The 17538-nt window shown below is 39.8% G+C and overlaps 1 protein-coding gene across 1 annotated transcript in view; it reads left to right on the top strand.

The window, feature by feature from the left end:
* The window catches only part of THSD4 (thrombospondin type 1 domain containing 4), a 663778-nt gene that overhangs the window by 521187 nt on the left and 125053 nt on the right, over window positions 1-17538 (top strand). The gene's annotated exons all lie outside the window — the stretch shown is intronic.

The raw sequence follows: 17538 nt of genomic DNA, 5'->3' as shown, positions 1-17538 counted from the left end.
ATGTTTCTCCTGCCTCAGCCTCTCGAGTAGCTGGGACCACAGGCGTGCACCAACACGCCGAGTTAATTTTTGTATTTTTAGTAGAGATGGGGTTTCACCATGTTGGCCAAGCTGGTCTTGAACTCCTGGCCTCAAGTGGTCTGCCCGCCTCAACCTCCCGAAGTGCTGAGATTACAGGCGTGAGCCACCATGCCTGGCCTTGAACAAATTACTTTTTACGAATTTCTGATACATGTAAGCATGTATAAGTTAGTTAACAAAATAATATAAGGGAGCCATTTGTTTAATGAATAGCAATATTCATTTTTATCTTTTAATTATTTATTGAACAGGAACTTACCTAACACAGACTATGTGTCAGGCACTATTCTTAATGCTTTGCATGCATTCAATCTTTGAATTCTCTCAACAGGGAAAAGAAGCTATTCCCATCCCCATTTTACATATAAGAAAGCAGGCATAGAGAGATTATGTACCTTGCCAAGCTCACCATGCCATAACAAGGTGGAGCTGGGGTTCAGACCCAGGCAGTCTAGCTCCTGGTGTAGTAGCCTGTCAAGAGATGATACCCATGGGCAGTCTGGGAACCTAAGTTCCTCTGGTGTGCCACTGGCCGCGCAGCAGTCAATGGCTGCGGCAGTTGAAAGACTATCAAGTCTGCAACTTTCAAATATCAGGATCACCCAGAAGTTAACTCCAGACTCGGGAACTCCATATTCTACAGCTCTTCCGTCCCCATCTAGTCAAATGCAGCCAAAACTAACTTGGTTTTATTGGAGGGAGGAGGAAGGAATGGCAGATGGGACTCTGAGACAAACCCAATCAAAGAAAAACTGTTCAATTTGCTTTGGCAATCCCAGGAGCCACCAGAGTGTCAGAAAACCTAGTTTCCCAGTGAGTGCTTTGTATATTCTTTTTAATAGTGAAAAATAGTGTTTGTGTGTTTCCTCCTTTCTTTTGTACTGCTATGAGATCACATCTCCATAAACATCCTGCCTCCTAGAATGGGAAATGTTCTTCTGGGGATTATTTGAAGTGTGATTGTGTTCAGATGTACCGGCAAACAATGCCACTTTTTATTAGCTTTGTGTTGCTTTTAGTACATTTTCCCTGGCTATAGTTAGTTCTATTCAGTAAGCAGTTCTCAAGCTGTGCCCCCTGAAGAAAAAAGACATTCTGGGTGAATATCTACTGGATGTCTGAATGGAAGAAGCTCTCGGAGCCTTGTGGTTTTCATCTGGAGTATGGGAATAAGAATCTTCACCTTATAAGTAGTCATGCGATTCAATAGGATACAGATATTTAAGACTCAACAGAGCCCCTGACACTTATTAGGCAGTTGACAAATGTTCATTCCCTTTCCTTTGTCTCAGAGAGATTGTCAGTTTTGATTCCATCAAAATTGTGGAATAAACATTTCCTCTTTCCCTAAAAAAGATGAAGGGAAGGCAGAGGGAAAATGAAGTCAGTGAGGGGTGGGCAGGGTGGTTCATGTCTGTAATCCCAGCACTATGGGAGGCCAAGGTGGGAGGACTGCTTGAAGTCAAGAGTTCGCGACCAGCCTGTGCAACATCAAGTGAGACCCCATCTCTACAAAAAAATTTAAAAATCAGCCCCATGTGGTAACACATGCCTATGGTCTTAGCTACTTGGGAGGCTTAGGCATGAGGATCACTTGGGCCCAAGAGGTCAAGGCTGCAGTGAGTTGTAATCGTGCCACTGCACTCCAGCCTGGGCAATAAAGCAAGACACTATCTCAAAAAAAAAAAAAAAGAAAAAAGTCAATGGAGAGGTGATTCAAAAAGTCAAGTTCAACTTCCTATGCCCAACGATCAGTGGGGTGCACATGAAATCGGTAGCGTCCATGGCAATATTACATGAGGTCCTGTGTGTGAAGGAGAGAGAGCAGAAACAAAAGAGCAGGCTCTAGTGAAAGCAGATTCCAGAGATGACGAACAGAGATTCCTTCTAGAGCACTTACATCACCTGGGGTGCTTTGTGTATTCTCTTTTTTAAAAATTGATCTATAATTCACATGCCATAAAATTCATCCTTTTGAAGTGTACGTTGGTTATGGCCCTTTTCTCTTCACAGGTGTTCTCTTTACCAAACCCACTATTCCTGCTCTGTGAAGTCTGTATATTTTAAAAGTAAATATACATGAGATTGCTTGAGATCATGTAGAAACCATTATCAGTTGTATCTAGCTATTTTGAACTCTTTGACGGCTATTTTTTACATTGTACATCGTCAAACACTGAAACCTTTTTCAAAGAGGTGTTGTAGGTTTCTCCATAATTTTCTAGGTAACAGTGAAGGTTCTGGTTTTCTTACCTTGTGAGTTCTGGCTATGAAAACTGTATTTTCTATAAAATTTGACTTGATACACAAAATTTACTCAGCTGTTTGCGTAAGTTTGATCTGCAGAATAAGCAACATAAAGGAAATGAATACTTCACATTTGTATCATTGCTTTCAAGATTCCAGAACTTTTTTTTTTTTTTTTCCGAGACGGAGTCTCACTCTGTCGCCCAGGCTGGAGTGCAGTGGCGCCATCTCACCTCACTGCAAGCTCTACCTCCCGGGTTCACGCCATTCTCCTGCCTCAGCCTCCTGAGTAGTTGGGACTACAGGCGCCCACCACCATGCCCAGCTAATTTTTTTGTATTTTTAGTAGAGATGGGATTTCACCGTGTTAGCCAGGATGGACTCGATTTCCTGACCTCGTGATCCACCCGCCTCAGCCTCCCAAAGTACTGGAATTACAGTTGTGAGCCACCATGCCCAGCCAAAGATTCCAGAACTTCTACAACTTTTTCTTTTTTTTTTTTTAGTTTCCTGTTGTTTCCAGAATTACCTTTAGTTATTTGTAATGTAAATAAAACTTTCCCTGTGAAATATTTGGTTTTTTTTTTTAAATAACTGATTCCCCAGTAACAATAGAAAATAGATTTCTATGAAAAAGGCAGACTTGTATTATTAATGCTGAAGTTGATGATTTAATCACCTCATTTAATCTTATTTTTTACTTTTATTTTAGCTTCAGGGGTACATGTGCAGGTTTTTACATAGGTAATCTCATGTCACTGGGGTTTTTTGTACAGATTGTGTCACCCAGGTACTAAGCCTAGTACCCAATAGTTATTTTTTCTGATCCTCTCCCTCCTCCCACCCTCAAGTAGGCCCTAGTGTCTGTTGTTTCTCTCTATGTGTCCATGTCTTCCATCATTTAGCTCCCACTTGTAAGTGATAACATGTGGTATTTGGTTTTCTGTTCCTGCGTGGTTTTCTAAGTATAATGATCTCCAGCTTCACCCATGTTCCTGCAGAGGACATTATCTTATTCTTTTTTATGGCTGCACAGTATTCCATGGTGTATACATACCACATTTTCTTTCTCTCATCTGTCATTGTTGGGCATTTAGGTTGATTCCATGTCTTTGTTATAATGAATAGTGCTGCAGTGAACATATGCATGCATGTGTCTTTATGGTAGGATGATTTACATTCCTTTGGGTATATACCCCAATAAGGGATTGCTGGGTCGAATGGTAGTTCTGTTTTTAGCTCTTTGAGGAATGACCACACTGCTTTCCACCATAGTTGGAAAATATTTACATTTCCAGCAACAGTGTATAAGTGTTCCCTTTTCTCCATAACCTCGCCAGCATCTGTTCTTTTTTGACTTTTTATTAATAGCCGTTCTGACTGGTGTAAGATGGTATCTCATTGTGGTTTTGATTTACATTTCTCTAATGATCGGTGATATTGAGCTTTTTTGCATATGCTTGTTGGCCATACAGATGTCATCTTTTGAAAAGTATGTCTTCTGTTCATGTCTTTTGCCCACTTTTTAATGGGGTTGTTTTTTTCTTGTAAATTTGTGAAAGTTCCCTATAGATGCTGGATATGAGACCTTTGTCTGATGTATAGTTTGCAAATATTTTCTCCCATTCTGTAGGGTATCTGTTTACTCTGTTGATAGTTTCTTTTGCTGTGCAGATGCTCTTAAGTTTAATTACATCCCATCTGTCAATTTTAGCTTTTGTTTCAATTGCTTTTAGCATCTTCATCATGAAATCTTTGCTAGTTCCTGTGTCCAGAATGGTGTTACCTAGATTGTCCTCTAGGGTTTTATAGTTTTGGGTTTTACATTTAAGTCTTTAATCTATCTTGAGTTGATTTTTGTATATGGTGTAAGCAAGGGGTCCAGTTTCAATCTTCTCCATATGGCTAGCCAGTTCTCCCAGCACCACTTATTGAATAGGGAGTCCTTTCTCCATTGCTTGTTTTTGTCAGCTTTGTCGAAGATCAGATAGTGGTAGGTGTGTGGCCTTATTTCTGGGCCTTATTTCTCTATTCTGTTGCACTGGTCTATGTGTCTGTTTTTGTACCAGTACCACTCTGTTTTGATTACTGTAGCCCTGGAGTATGGTTTAAAGTCTGGTAACGTGATGCTTCCAGCCTTGTTCATTTTGCTTAGGATTGCCTTGGCCTTTGGGGCTCTTTTTTTGATCCATATGAATTTTAAAATAGTTTTTTCTAGTTCTGTGAAGAATTTCATTGGTAGTTTGGTAGGAATAACATTGAATCTGTAAATTGCTTTGGGCAGTATGGCCATTTTAATGATACTGATTCTTCCTATCCGTGAGCATGGAATGTTTTTCCATTTGTTTATGTCATCTCTGATTTCTTTGAGTGGTGTTTGGAATTAAAATTTCAGAGATCTTTCACCTCCCTGGTTAGCTGTATTCCTAAGTATTTTATTCTTTTTGAATTACCTCATTTTAAATGATTTTTTAAGCCCTCAATATTTAAATGAGCATCCCTAGGATTCTCTATTTTTTTTTAACTTTTAAGTTAAGGGTACAAGTGCAAGTTTGTTACATAGTTAAACTTGTGTTATGGGGGTTTGTTGTACAGATTATTTCATCACCCAGGTATTAAACCTAGTACCCCTAAGTTATTTTTCCTGATCTTCTCCCTCCTCCCACCCTAGGCTTCTCAGTTAATAATAGTAGTCATACCACACATATATAATACTTCAATCTCCAAAGCATTTTCACATACATGGCCTTCTGATCTTTAACACTGGACATTATTTATTAATACTTTGCTTATTTCAAAAAGCTTTAGACTTACTAAAACTTACTATTAATACTTTGCTTATTTCAAAAAGCTTTAGACTTACTAAAACTTACTAAAGGTATAATTATAGAGTTAAGATATGAAAAATTGAAATTTAAAACTTAAAAACTAAATAGAAAAAGGAGACATGTCTTCCAGAAACCTTGGCTGATATATTTATAGTGATGGTACATTAAAGTTAACTCTGAGTTTCTGGCTTAATTTGGTTTGACCATCAAGGCCTAGCCTACTAGACTCAGATTCTGAGGGCCTTGGGTCTGGCCCCTTCCCAGCCATAACTCACAGGAGGAGTGGCCTATGTAGAGCTAGGGGAAGTGGCCAACTCACCACAATGCTTACTCTTTTCTCCAAGCAAAGCTAGAGAAACCATAACATTTAATGGTGCACATATTTCAGGAGATAAGATGTTTCTTCATCTCATTTGAGGTTATAAACTAATGAAATTCTGCAGACTTGAGCTCCAAATTTCTGTTTATTTGAATTTGTTTACATGCTCCAAAACATAGACTGTTTCATGAGTTCTAGAGTCCTAAATTTTTTTAAGTGGGAAAGACTATAGAACTCCTGTATCTATTGTAAGCTATGAATTCTCCTTTTGTATGTGAATTATTCTGAACTCTGCCATTTGGGGAAAGAAAAAGTTTATTTAAATGATTGACATTTTGTATTACTTGCCTTTTTCTTAATAAAAGATATTGTAAAATTATTTTAGCTGAAATATCAAAGTTTGGCATAGTTCAGTCAGTTCAGTTTACTAATGTCATTATGCAACAGTTAAGAAATCAGACATAAAAGCATACCAAGCACAAATTGATTATACAAGACATGTACGACCTGCCAACACGTTAGATTGTCATAGAGTTTTAGACTTGGAAGGAATTTTTAAAGATCTGTAAGCTTTCAAAAATAAACTGGCAATGTTCTTACTTTTAAGCATTTTCTCCTAAAAGTTTTAAACAACAATAATGGTCAGCATTGAAAAAAGTCAAGTATCAGGGATCACCTATAATTTGCAAGCTTTAATTTATTCATTAAACAGCTTTCTTTACAGGAAACATTGGATGTTTAAATACTATGATGTCTTACATTTGTATGACAATTAATCCCTAATATTTTTTGCATATTCACTGTAAAAATTTCAAGCAAGACAAATGAAATAGAGCAAAAAAGTAAAATTCCCTCTTTATACAAACTCCACACTTGATCCACTGCCTTCAAGTGTAAAGACTACCTGAAGGTAAATAACCACTGTTCACAGTTCATTGGGTATTCTCCAGCCCTTTCTGTAAGTACCAATAAATAGATATTTTCTAAAATTGATATTATTACACATACTTTTTGCAATTTGTGTCCTTATTTTAATATATCATGGGTATCTTTTTATATTAATACATATAAAGCTAGGTTATTAATTTTTTTTAGTGCAGAGTATTCTGTACAATGGATGTAGCATTATTTATTTAGGTACTTCCCTACTGAGGGATGTTTAGATTGCCTCTAGTTTTCTAACATTACAAATAATACTTTAGAATTTTGGTTCAAGATGGCAGACTGAGCACATGAGATTTTCTTCCCTTTCTCCTAAGATTCCTTCAAAATGATACTAAAGGGATTAAAAAAAAAAAAAAAAAAAAGATGTGACCTAAAACCACCAAGAAGACTGGAGTGGGGGCATTAGTGAGCAAATGATTTTAACAGATTTTTGGAAGACAGAAAGCAGATGGGAGTATGTTCCCTAAGACAGCAGAGGAAATCACAGCCCAGGTGTGCAAAGGGGGTCTGGGATGAGAAGGGGCTGACCTGTGAGATGAAGCCCCAAGAGGCTCTGAGCCTCAAAGACAGCAGGTAAAAGGGAGGGGAGAAGGGGAGAATGTGGCTGAAAATGGGGAAAGAAGTGAAAAAAACCTGTCTATGGAACAGCCACCCCCACTCCCAGCAGACACACACATTCAGAATGCTGGCATTGCCTCCTCGTCCAAATATGGAAAGGAACTAGGACATGGATGAGAGGTGGGTGCTGCAAGACTTTGGTCTTCATTGTAGAATTAGAGAAAGGGCAGCTTGCTGGCTGGTACCCCACTCTCTGACTCTGTAGAACTTAGCCTGTTAACAAACTCTCACAATGTGCACAGGGTTCTCAGGAAACCTTCACATTGCTTTTGTCTTGAATGCCAATGGATAACTGAAAATAACATCAATGGGTAACCAAGGATCACTAGACATTTTCTTAAGCCTATAGCATGAAAGATAATGCCCAAGATAAATAACTGGCAAAGTTATTTCTGGAAGAAACTGAGTGAATTCTTGGAGAAGAAAAATTAAAGGTTCTCTAACAAGTACTGATTCCATGAATATCCTAATATGTAAATCTTTTCATACTTACATAAATAGTTCTGTAGGATAGACTCCTGACAGGAGAATTTGTACGTGAAATGGAATGCACACTTAAAATTCTGGAAAATAAAGCAAAATTCCTCTCCAAAGTCATTGTACCAATTTACACTCCCACCAGAAGCACACGAAATAACTCTTTCTTCACACCCTTACCAAAACTAAATATTACAAGTGTACTTAATTCTTACTACATCTTTTTTATTTGCATTTTCCTGACCACTAATTTTTATTGTTCTTTATACTTTATGACTTTCACATTTCTAAATTGCACTTGTAGTTTTCTTATTGATTTTAAGAACTCATATACATAATTAGTAATAACCATTTTTGGTGATGTCTGTCTAAAATATTAGCCTTTATCTTACATTTCAACTCTACTTAAATTATCTATTACTCTGTGGTGAAAAATTTTAATCTTTTTTTATTATACTTTAAGTCCTGGGGTACGTGTGCAGAACGTGCAGGTTTGTTACGTAGGTAACAATTCTGTCCTTTTTTTTTTGGCTATTGGTTGTCTGACAGATACGTTTTACCAAAATAAGGATTTTTCTTTCTATAACCAGCTTTTAAGAATTTTTATTAAAACTTGCCCATTTTGTTTAGTTTTCTTCTGAATGTCTGATGATCAGTCCTTAGTTGTCAGTTTATATTTATAAAGATAATGGATAGTTGCTTATTCTAGGTACATTCAGTGGCTTTCCTCCGCAATTACTTTCATCTGTTTTTGCAACAGTCCTTTTCTCCAAATGGAGCAGAGCCCAGTATGCTGCCAGGCTGCGGTCAGGCAGATTTCCTCTGAGTGTGCGTGGGCAGGGGACAGACAGGCAGACAGATACAAAAGCATCCTCTCTTAGAGGCATGTGAGGATTCAGTAGGATAAACATGAATTGCCCAGCATGATAATGAATTTAATACATATTTTCCCTGCTTTATCTCAAGGCTCCAATATGTATCAGTGACTGCTTAACAAAACTCTTTAGTTTGCCTTGCAATTTCCTTGCAATGACAAGAAACAGCCTTCTCTTCAGCTCCACTGCCAAGGAAGCCTCCAGGATTATGCCACTTCAGGTATACATTTTTTTTATTATTATACTTTAAGTTCTAGGGTACATGTGCACAACGTGCAGGTTTGTGACATATGTATACCTGTGCCATGTTGGTTTGCTGCACCCATTAGCTCGTCATTTACATTAAGTATATCTCCTAATGCTATCCCTCCCCATCCCCCTACTGCATGACAGGCATCGGTGTGATGTTCCCCATGCTGTGTCCAAGTGTTCTCATTGTTCAATTCCCACCTATGAGTGAGAACATGCGGTGTTTTGTTCTCTGTCCTTGCGATAGTTTGCTCAGAATGATGGTTTCCAGCTTCATCCATGTCCCTATGAAGGACATGAACTCATCCTTTTTTATGGCTGCATAGTATTCCATGGTGTATATGTGCCACATTTTCTTAATCCAGTCTATCACATGGACATTTGGGTTGGTACCAAGTCTTTGCTATTGTGAATAGTGCCGCAATAAACATATGTGTTCATGTGTCTTTATAGCAGCATGATTTATAATCCTTTGGGTATATACCCAGTAATGGAATGGCTGGGTCTCTAGATCCTTGAGGAATCGCCACACTGTCTTCCACAATGGTTGAACTAATTTACAGTCCCACCAACAGTGTAAAAGTGTTCCTATTTCTCCATATCCTCTCCAGCACCTGTTGTTTCCTGACTTTTTCATGATTGCCATTCTAACTGGTGTGAGATGGTATCCCATTGTGGTTTTGATTTGCATTTCTCTGATGGCCAGTAATGATGAGCATTTTTTCATGTGTCTGTTGGCTGCATAAATGTCTTCTTTTGAGAAGCATCTGTTCATATCCTTTGCCCACTTTTTGATGGGGTTGTTTGATTTTTTTCTTGTAAATTTGTTTAAGTTCTTTGTAGATTCTGGATATTAGCCCTTTGTCAGATGGGTAGATTGGAAAATTTTTCTCCCATTCTGTAGGTTGCCTGTTCACTCTGATGGTATTTTCTTTTGCTGTGCAGAAGCTCTTTAGTTTAATTAGATCCCATTTGTCAATTTTGGCTTTTGTCGCCATTGCTTTTGGTGTTTTAGACTGAAGTCCTTGCCCATGCCTGTGTCCTGAATGGAATTGCCTAGGTTTTCTTCTAGGGTTTTTATGGTTTTAGGTCTAACCTGTAAGTCTTTAATCCATCTTGAATTAATTTTTGTATAAGGCGTAAGGAAGGGATCCAGTTTCAGCTTTCTACATATGGCTAGCCAGTTTTCCCAGCACCATTTATTAAATAGGGAATCCTTTCTCCATTTCTTGTTTTTGTTAGGTTTGTCAAAGAACAGATGCTTGTAAATGTGTGGTGTTATTTCTGAGGCCTCTGTTCTGTTCCATTGTTCTAGATCTCTGTTTTGGTACCAGTACCATACTGTTTTGGTTACTGTAGCCTTGTAGTATAGCTTGAAGTCAGGTAGCTTGATGCCTCCAGCTTTGTTCTTTTGGCTTAGGATTGTCTTGGCAATGCGGGCTCTTTTTTGGTTCCATATGAAGTTTAAAGTAGTTTTTTCCAATTCTGTGAAGAAAGTCATTGGTAGCTTGATGGGGATGGCATTGAATCTATAAATTACCTTGGGCAGTATGGCCATTTTCATGATATTGATTCTTCCTATCCATGAGCATGGAATGTTCTTCCATTTGTTTGCGTCCTCTTTTATTTCGTTGAGCAGTGGTTTGTAGTTCTCCTTGAAGAGGTCCTTCAGATCCCTTGTAAGTTGGATTCCTAGGTATTTTATTCTCTTTGAAGCAATTGTGAATGGGAGTTCACTCATGATTTGGCTCTCTGTCTGTTATTGGTGTATAGGAATGCTTGTGATTTTTGCACCTTGATTTTGTATCCTGAGACTTTGCTGAAGTTGCTTATCAGCTTAAGGAGATTTGGGACTGAGACTATGGGGTTTTCTAAATATACAATCATGTCATCTGCAAACAGGGACAATTTGACTTCCTCTTTTCCTAATTGAATACCCTTTTATCTCTTTCTCTTGCCTGATTGCCTTGGCCAGAACTTCCAACACTATGTTGAATAGGAGTGGTGAGAGAGGGCCTCCCTGTCTTGTGCCAGTTTTCAAAGGGAATGCTTCCAGTTCTTGCCCATTCAGTATGATATTGGCTGTGGGTTTGTCATAAATAGCTCTTATTATTTTGAGATACATTCCATCAGTACCTAGTTTATTGAGACTTTTTAGCATGAAGGGCTGTTGAATTTTGTCAAAGGCCTTTTCTGCATCTATTGAGATAATCATGTGGTTTTCGTCTTTGGTTCTGTTTATGTGACGGATTACATTTATTGATTTGTGTATGTTGAACCAGCCTTGCATCCCAGGGATGAAGCCAACTTGATCTTGGTGGATAAGCTTTTTGATGTGTTGCTGGATTCGGTTTGCAGGTATTTTATTGAGGATTTTTGCACCAATGTTCATCAGGGATATTGGTCTAAAATTCTCTTTTTTTGTTGTGTCTCTGCCAGGCTTTGGTATCAGAATGATGCTGGCCTCATAAAATGAGTTAAGGAGTATTCCCTCTTTTTCTATTGATTGGAATAGTTTCAGAAGGAATGGTGCCAGCTCCTCTTTGTATCTTTGGTAGAATTCGGCTGTGAATCCTTCTGGTCCTGGACTTTTTTTGGTTGGTAGGCTATTAATTATTGCCTCAATTTCAGAGCCTGTTATTGGTCTATTCAGAGATTCAACTTCTTCCTGGTTTAGTCTTGGGAGGGTGTAGGTGTCCAGGAATTTATCCATTTCTTCCAGATTTTCTAGTTTATTTGCGTAGAGGTGTTTATAGTATTCTCTGATGGTAGTTTGTATTTCTGTGGGATCGGTGGTGATATCCCCTTTATCATTTTTTACTGCGTCTATTTGATTCTTCTCTCTTTTCTTCTTTATTAGTCTTGCTAATGGTCTATCAATTTTATCAATCTTTTCAGAAAACCAGCTCCTGGATTCATTGATTTTTTGAAGGGTTTTTTGTGTCTCTATCTCCTTCAGTTCTGCTTTGATCTTAGTTATTTCTAGCCTTCTGCTAGCTTTTAAATTTGTTTGCTCTTGCTTCTCTAGTTCTTTTAATTGTGATGTTAGGGTGTCGATTTTAGATCTTTCCTGCTTTGTCTTGTGGGCATTTAGTGCTATAAATTTCCTTCTGCACACTGCTTTGAATGTGTCCCAGAGATTCTAGTACGTTGTGTCTTTGTTCTCATTGCTTTCAAAGAACATCTTTATTTCTGCTTTCATTTTGTTATTTACCCAGTAGTCATTCAGGAGCAGGTTGTTCATGGAGTCTCGCTCTGTCGCCCAGACTGGAGTGCAGTGGCAAGATCTCGGCTCGCTGCAAGCTCCACCTCCCAGGTTCACACCATTCTCCTGCCTCAGCCTCCCTAGTAGCTGGGACTACAGGCGCCCACCACCACGGCTAGCTATATACTTTTCTTCTTAGACATCAAAAGCCTACCTGATTTAGCTGCTACAGTTGTGTTATTATGGCTTTTGCACCCAACTGTCTGTCAGAGTAGTTGCCTCTTCCCAGAAGAACAAAAAGCGAAAGAAAAGTAGACATGCTTCTTCTGCGCATCTCCTGTGCTGACGTCATTCTAATCAGAGAATGATTTCTCTAGGGGTATAAATGTGTGGTGCTATGTTTATGCCTCTCCACCTTACTCCCCCAGCCCCAGGCTGCATCCAGTGGTCTAAGTGGCATTTCTCTGCTCTTGCCCTTATCTGGTCTCCAGTTCTTGACCTTGTCTTCCATTTACAGTTCGGCTCTGCCCATTGAAATTGGTCTTTGTAGAGCTCTTGTTTCCGGCTGGGATGCTCCTGGACAAGTTCCTTAACCTTTCTGAGATTCGGTTTCCCCATAGGCAAAATAGGAGAACAACTACAATTGTATAGAACTATTACTTTAAATGAGAAAATGTAGGTAAAATACCCTGCATGTCAACCCTATTAGTTCCCATATCTCCCTGGATCAGTGCTTTTCACCCTGGCTGCACATTGCAATCATGGGAGGCATGCTGTATGAGGCATGTTTGAACTATGCTGATGCCTGGGTCCCACCTGCATGTTTAGTTGGTCAGGGGCACAGCCTGACATGCTGGACTTCAGGATTTTTTTTTAAACTTTAAAGGTGATTCCAATGTCCTTTCAGGATAAAAGGCCTTTTCCCTATGTCAGTAGGTGTCAACTAGGGGCTGTTTTGCACCCACTCCCCATACATTTGGCAATGGCTGGAGGCATTTCGATCGTTACAGTGAGGGCAGAGAAGGGGGGAGGCGGGTGCTGCTGGCATCTGTGGATAGAGGCCAGGGATGCTGCTAAACCTTCCACAGTGCACAGGACGGCTCCCACAATGAAGAATTATTCAGCTCCAAACCTCAATAGTGCTGAAGTAAGAAACCCTGGCCTGTTTGATCACTAAGATCCCTTTCAGTGCTGAAGTTTTGTAGGTCACTTATTTCAGAATGATATTTTCAAAATAACAATAAATATCTAAGGTTTTCTTGGAATGACCGTTTTATGTACCATTAAGTTCACATTCATCAGCTCACTCTGAATCCTTAGTTTCCAATCCAATCCCCCTCCTTGGTTTACTTTCCAGATTTCACTCAATTCTTGGTAATGGGCCCCTAGATTGCTTATCTCTGAACAGCTGTGAGGCAGCCCCAACAACAGAAGTACCATCTTAAAATACCCTTTTATAGCTGGCCCTTTGGCATTTGGAGTCCTTTCTTGCTTTCTTAATACATGACAGAAGAATAAAGGACAGAAAAAAAAGAAAAGCAAAGAAAGTCGATTTTTCTTTGGATTCTCATAGAACTCTGATCATCTCTCCAGCTTGGTACTTAAATATATTTCACTGTAGTTTATCTGTTTACATGTCTGTGCTCTTCCCGGTGAGGCCGTGCAATCCTTGAAGACAAACAGGCCAGCCTTAGACATTCTTCTCTGGAGTACACACCATGAGCCAGGAACTGTGCTGAGTGGTGTGGATATAGAAATAAAGGCCGTGCTGGCTCTCCTGAGGCCCGTGCATGGTGTGCAGCCCTTGTGGGGGCTCTGTGCTCAAACATCTTAGCCCCTCTTGATCATGAGACCTCGCTCACGGTACTGAAGTCATATTACTACTCACTAGACGGTTGGAATCCTGGGTCCATCACCTCCTTCATCTAATCCTCACAACACTCACACAAGGTGGGAACTAATGTCATCATCTGCATTTTATAGTTGAGGGACCTGCCTGTGGTAAACAATTTGTGAGGGGTGGAGTCAGGACTTGAACCTGGGCACAGGCCTCACTTATGACCTTCACTGCATGTTTATGACCATGGCCATTTGCAAGAAAAATATGGCAGGGTGGGGTGGTATTTGTGTCTTCTCGCTTCCCAGCCACTGGAAGAAAGACATGTTCTACTGAATTCCTTGCAGCCATCTTGCACCCTCCTCACTGTTCCATCCCTGTCCCCACTGCTACCTCAAACTTGATTACAATCATGCATCCCATGCTCCCTTTGGGAATCCTTGGGCTAAATCTCCATAGTTATTATCTTAGTCACTAGACTTGCACCATCTTGCCTCAGCAGACTTCTTCTGGAACTAGCTTTTAAAAGAGTATCCAGCTCTTAAAAAGAGTAGAACATTTTAGAGAAATAAAACATCAAGTGTGTGTTTTTTCTTTTTTTATTGTGGTAAAATATATATAAAGATAATGTTTACCATTTTAATGATGTTAAGTGTATAATTCAGTGGCATTAAGTACATTCACTGCTATCACTACGATCCATTTTCAGAATTTTTTTTTTGAGACAGAGTCTCGCTGTGTCGCCCAGGCTGGAGTGTGGTGGCACCATCTCGGCTCACTGCAACCTCTGCCTCCTGGGTTCAAGCAATTCTCCTGCCTCAGCCTCTTGAGTAGATGGGACTACAGGCACGTGCCACCATGCCTGGCTAATTTTTGTATTTTTAGTAGAGACAGGGTTTTACCATGTTGGCCAGGATGGTCTTGATCTCTTGACCTCATGATCTGCCCACCTCGGCCTCCCAAAGTGCTGGGATTACAGGCGTGAGCCACCGCGCCCAGCCTCAGAATATTTTCTTATCCCAAAAGCTGTACTCAGTAAACAACAGCCCCCGCCCCCCTTTCCCCCTCCTCCAAGTCCCTGGTAACTTCAACTCTCTGCCTCACGCGCTGACCTGTTCTAGGAACCTCATGCAAGTGGAATCACACAGTATTTGTCCTTTTGTGTCTGGCTTATTTCACTTAGCATAATGTTTTCAAGATTCATCCCTGTAGCAGTATGCACCAGAATTTCTTTTTTATGTGTATGCCACATTTTGTTTATCCATTCATCTGTTGATGGGCACCTGGGCTGTTTCCCTCTTTTGGTTATTGTGAGTAATGCTGCTATGAACATTGGCATACAACTACCTGTTTGAGTCACTGCTTCCAATTCTTTTGGGTATATACCTAGGAGTGGAATTGCTGGGTCATATGGTAACTCTATATTTAACTTTTTGAGAAACTGCCAAACTGCTTTCTACAGCAACTGCCCCATTTTTTTTTTTTTTTTTTTTTTCTTGAGACGGAGTCTCGCCCTGTCGCCCAGGCTGGAGTGCAGGTCTGCTCTCAGGCATCAGGACAAGATGCTGAGCTGGGCTTTGTTACCTGCTGCAGGTCATGACAGCCCCAGGAGACGGTTAAGTCACAAACAACTCAAAGTGATATCCTGACTCTTGGCTGAATGTTCCTCGTCAATGCTGGTAGATGAGGAAAGTGAGCATTGAGTATTTGTTTTTTATTTGGATTCAGTTCTTGCCTTTTCTTCACCACAAGCTTTTATGATTCTTGTCCAAAACCAAATATTCACAAAACAAAGATTCCATGCCAAAGAGACTATGCCCTCTTGCTGTGATTTGGAAAGATGCTGTTGTTTGTTTTAGCACTCCTGTACTCACTTTTGGATTACATACTTTCCACCTGGTGTCTGACAGCACACCTCCATTTGATTTAGGACAGCTCTGATGTCCTTACATCTGTTTACAGGGGCTTTCTTTTCACTTTCAGAGTCACTTTGCCTTGAAAAGCTTTCAGATATGCTGGGATGAAAGGAAATCAACTCTGCCCCACCCCCTTCTGCTCATTGTTTCACATTTTCTGCTTTATATTAATAGCACTTAGCTACCCTGGAAAAATGTAAGATTGAGTTTGCCTGTTTGTACGTGGATTTGCCTTTCATTTTCTGGGGAAATAGTTAAGCTGTGGTTTGTTTTTGCTTTTAATTGTATCGTCTGTCTCAGAAATATGCAAAATGCCCACACCTGTTTTCCTACACTTAATGGGATACTTTCCTCAAATGCAGGAAACAGTTGCTGAGCTGGCTGAGTCTTGAATTTTTATGGAAGTGATTTGACACCACTATCCTTGCATGAAGAATAACATTGTCTCCTAGCCCACTCTAGGCAGCAGCGCCTAAGGACAGCACCTTCAGCAGGGCTGTTAATCGCTCCCAGGTCTCCTACCTGGATTAGGATAATAGCTGAGAATCCATTATCTGCAAGTCCAGTGTGGTTAACACTGTCCCTAGATCCGTCTATTCCCTAACCCACTTGGAAGTGCATTTAAATCTTCCCTGTTTGAATCGAAGTCTTACTTTTTTGTGATATGTTAGATCACTGAGCTACCACATTAGGGAATTAATACAAGCTAAGCCCCAAGAAGAGATATTTAAGGTTTAAACAACATTTAGTAAATATAGTTGATTTAATGAAAGAGAAGTGACCCCTGAGAAAAACAGTAATCTTGAAGATTTCTTTTTTTTTTTTTTTTTTTTATACTTCAGGGTTTTAGGGTACATGTGCACAATGTGCAGGTTTGTTACATATGTATCCATGTGCCATGTTGATTTCCTGCACCCATTAACTCGTCATTTAGCATTAGATGTATCTCCTAATGCTGTCCCTCCCCCCTCCCCCCACCCCACAACAGTCCCCGGAGTGTGATGTTCCCCTTCCTGTGTCCATGAGTTCTCATTGTTCAATTCCCACCTATGAGTGAGAACATGCGGTGTTTGGTTTTTTGTCCTTGCGATAGTTTACTGAGAATGATGTTTTCCAGTTTCATCCATGTCCCTACAAAGGACACGAACTCATCATTTTTTATGGCTGCATAGTATTCCATGGTGTATATGTGCCACATTTTCTTAATCCAGTCTATCGTTGTTGGACATTTGGGTTGGTTCCAAGTCTTTGCTATTGTGAATAGTGCCGCAATAAACATACGTGTGCATGTGTCTTTATAGCAGCATGATTTATAGACCTTTGGGTATATACCCAGTAATGGGATGGCTGGGTCAAATGGTATTTCTAGTTCGAGATCCCTGAGGAATCGCCACACTGACTTCCACAATGGTTGAACTAGTTTACAGTCCCACCAACAGTGTAAAAGTGTTCCTATTTCTCCACATCCTCTCCAGCACCTGTTGTTTCCTGATTTTTTAATGATGGCCATTCTAACTGGTGTGAGATGGTATCTCACTGTGGTTTTGATTTGCATTTCTCTGATGGCCAGTGATGATGAGCATTTCTTCATGTGTTTTCTGGCTGCATAAATGTCTTCTTTTGAGAAGTGTCTGTTCATGTCCTCTGCCCACTTTTTGATGGGGTTGTTTGTTTTTTTCTTGTAAATTTGTTTGAGTTCATTGTAGATTCTGGATATTAGCCATTTGTCAGATGAGTAGGTTGCAAAAATCTTCTCCCATTCTGTAGGTTGCCTGTTCACTCTGATGGTAGTTTCTTTTGCTGTGCAGAAGCTCTTTAGTTTAATGAGATCCCATTTGTCAATTTTGGCTTTTGTTGCCATTGCTTTTGGTGTTTTAGACATGAAGTCCTTGCCCACGCCTATGGCCTGAATGGTATTGCCTAGGTTTTCTTGTAGGATTT

Source organism: Hylobates moloch, unplaced genomic scaffold, assembly GCF_009828535.3.
Source record: "Hylobates moloch isolate HMO894 unplaced genomic scaffold, HMol_V3 SCAFFOLD_14, whole genome shotgun sequence".
In the NCBI taxonomy this organism is placed as follows: Eukaryota; Metazoa; Chordata; class Mammalia; order Primates; family Hylobatidae; genus Hylobates; species Hylobates moloch.
This window is presented reverse-complemented; position numbering and strand designations above follow the sequence as displayed.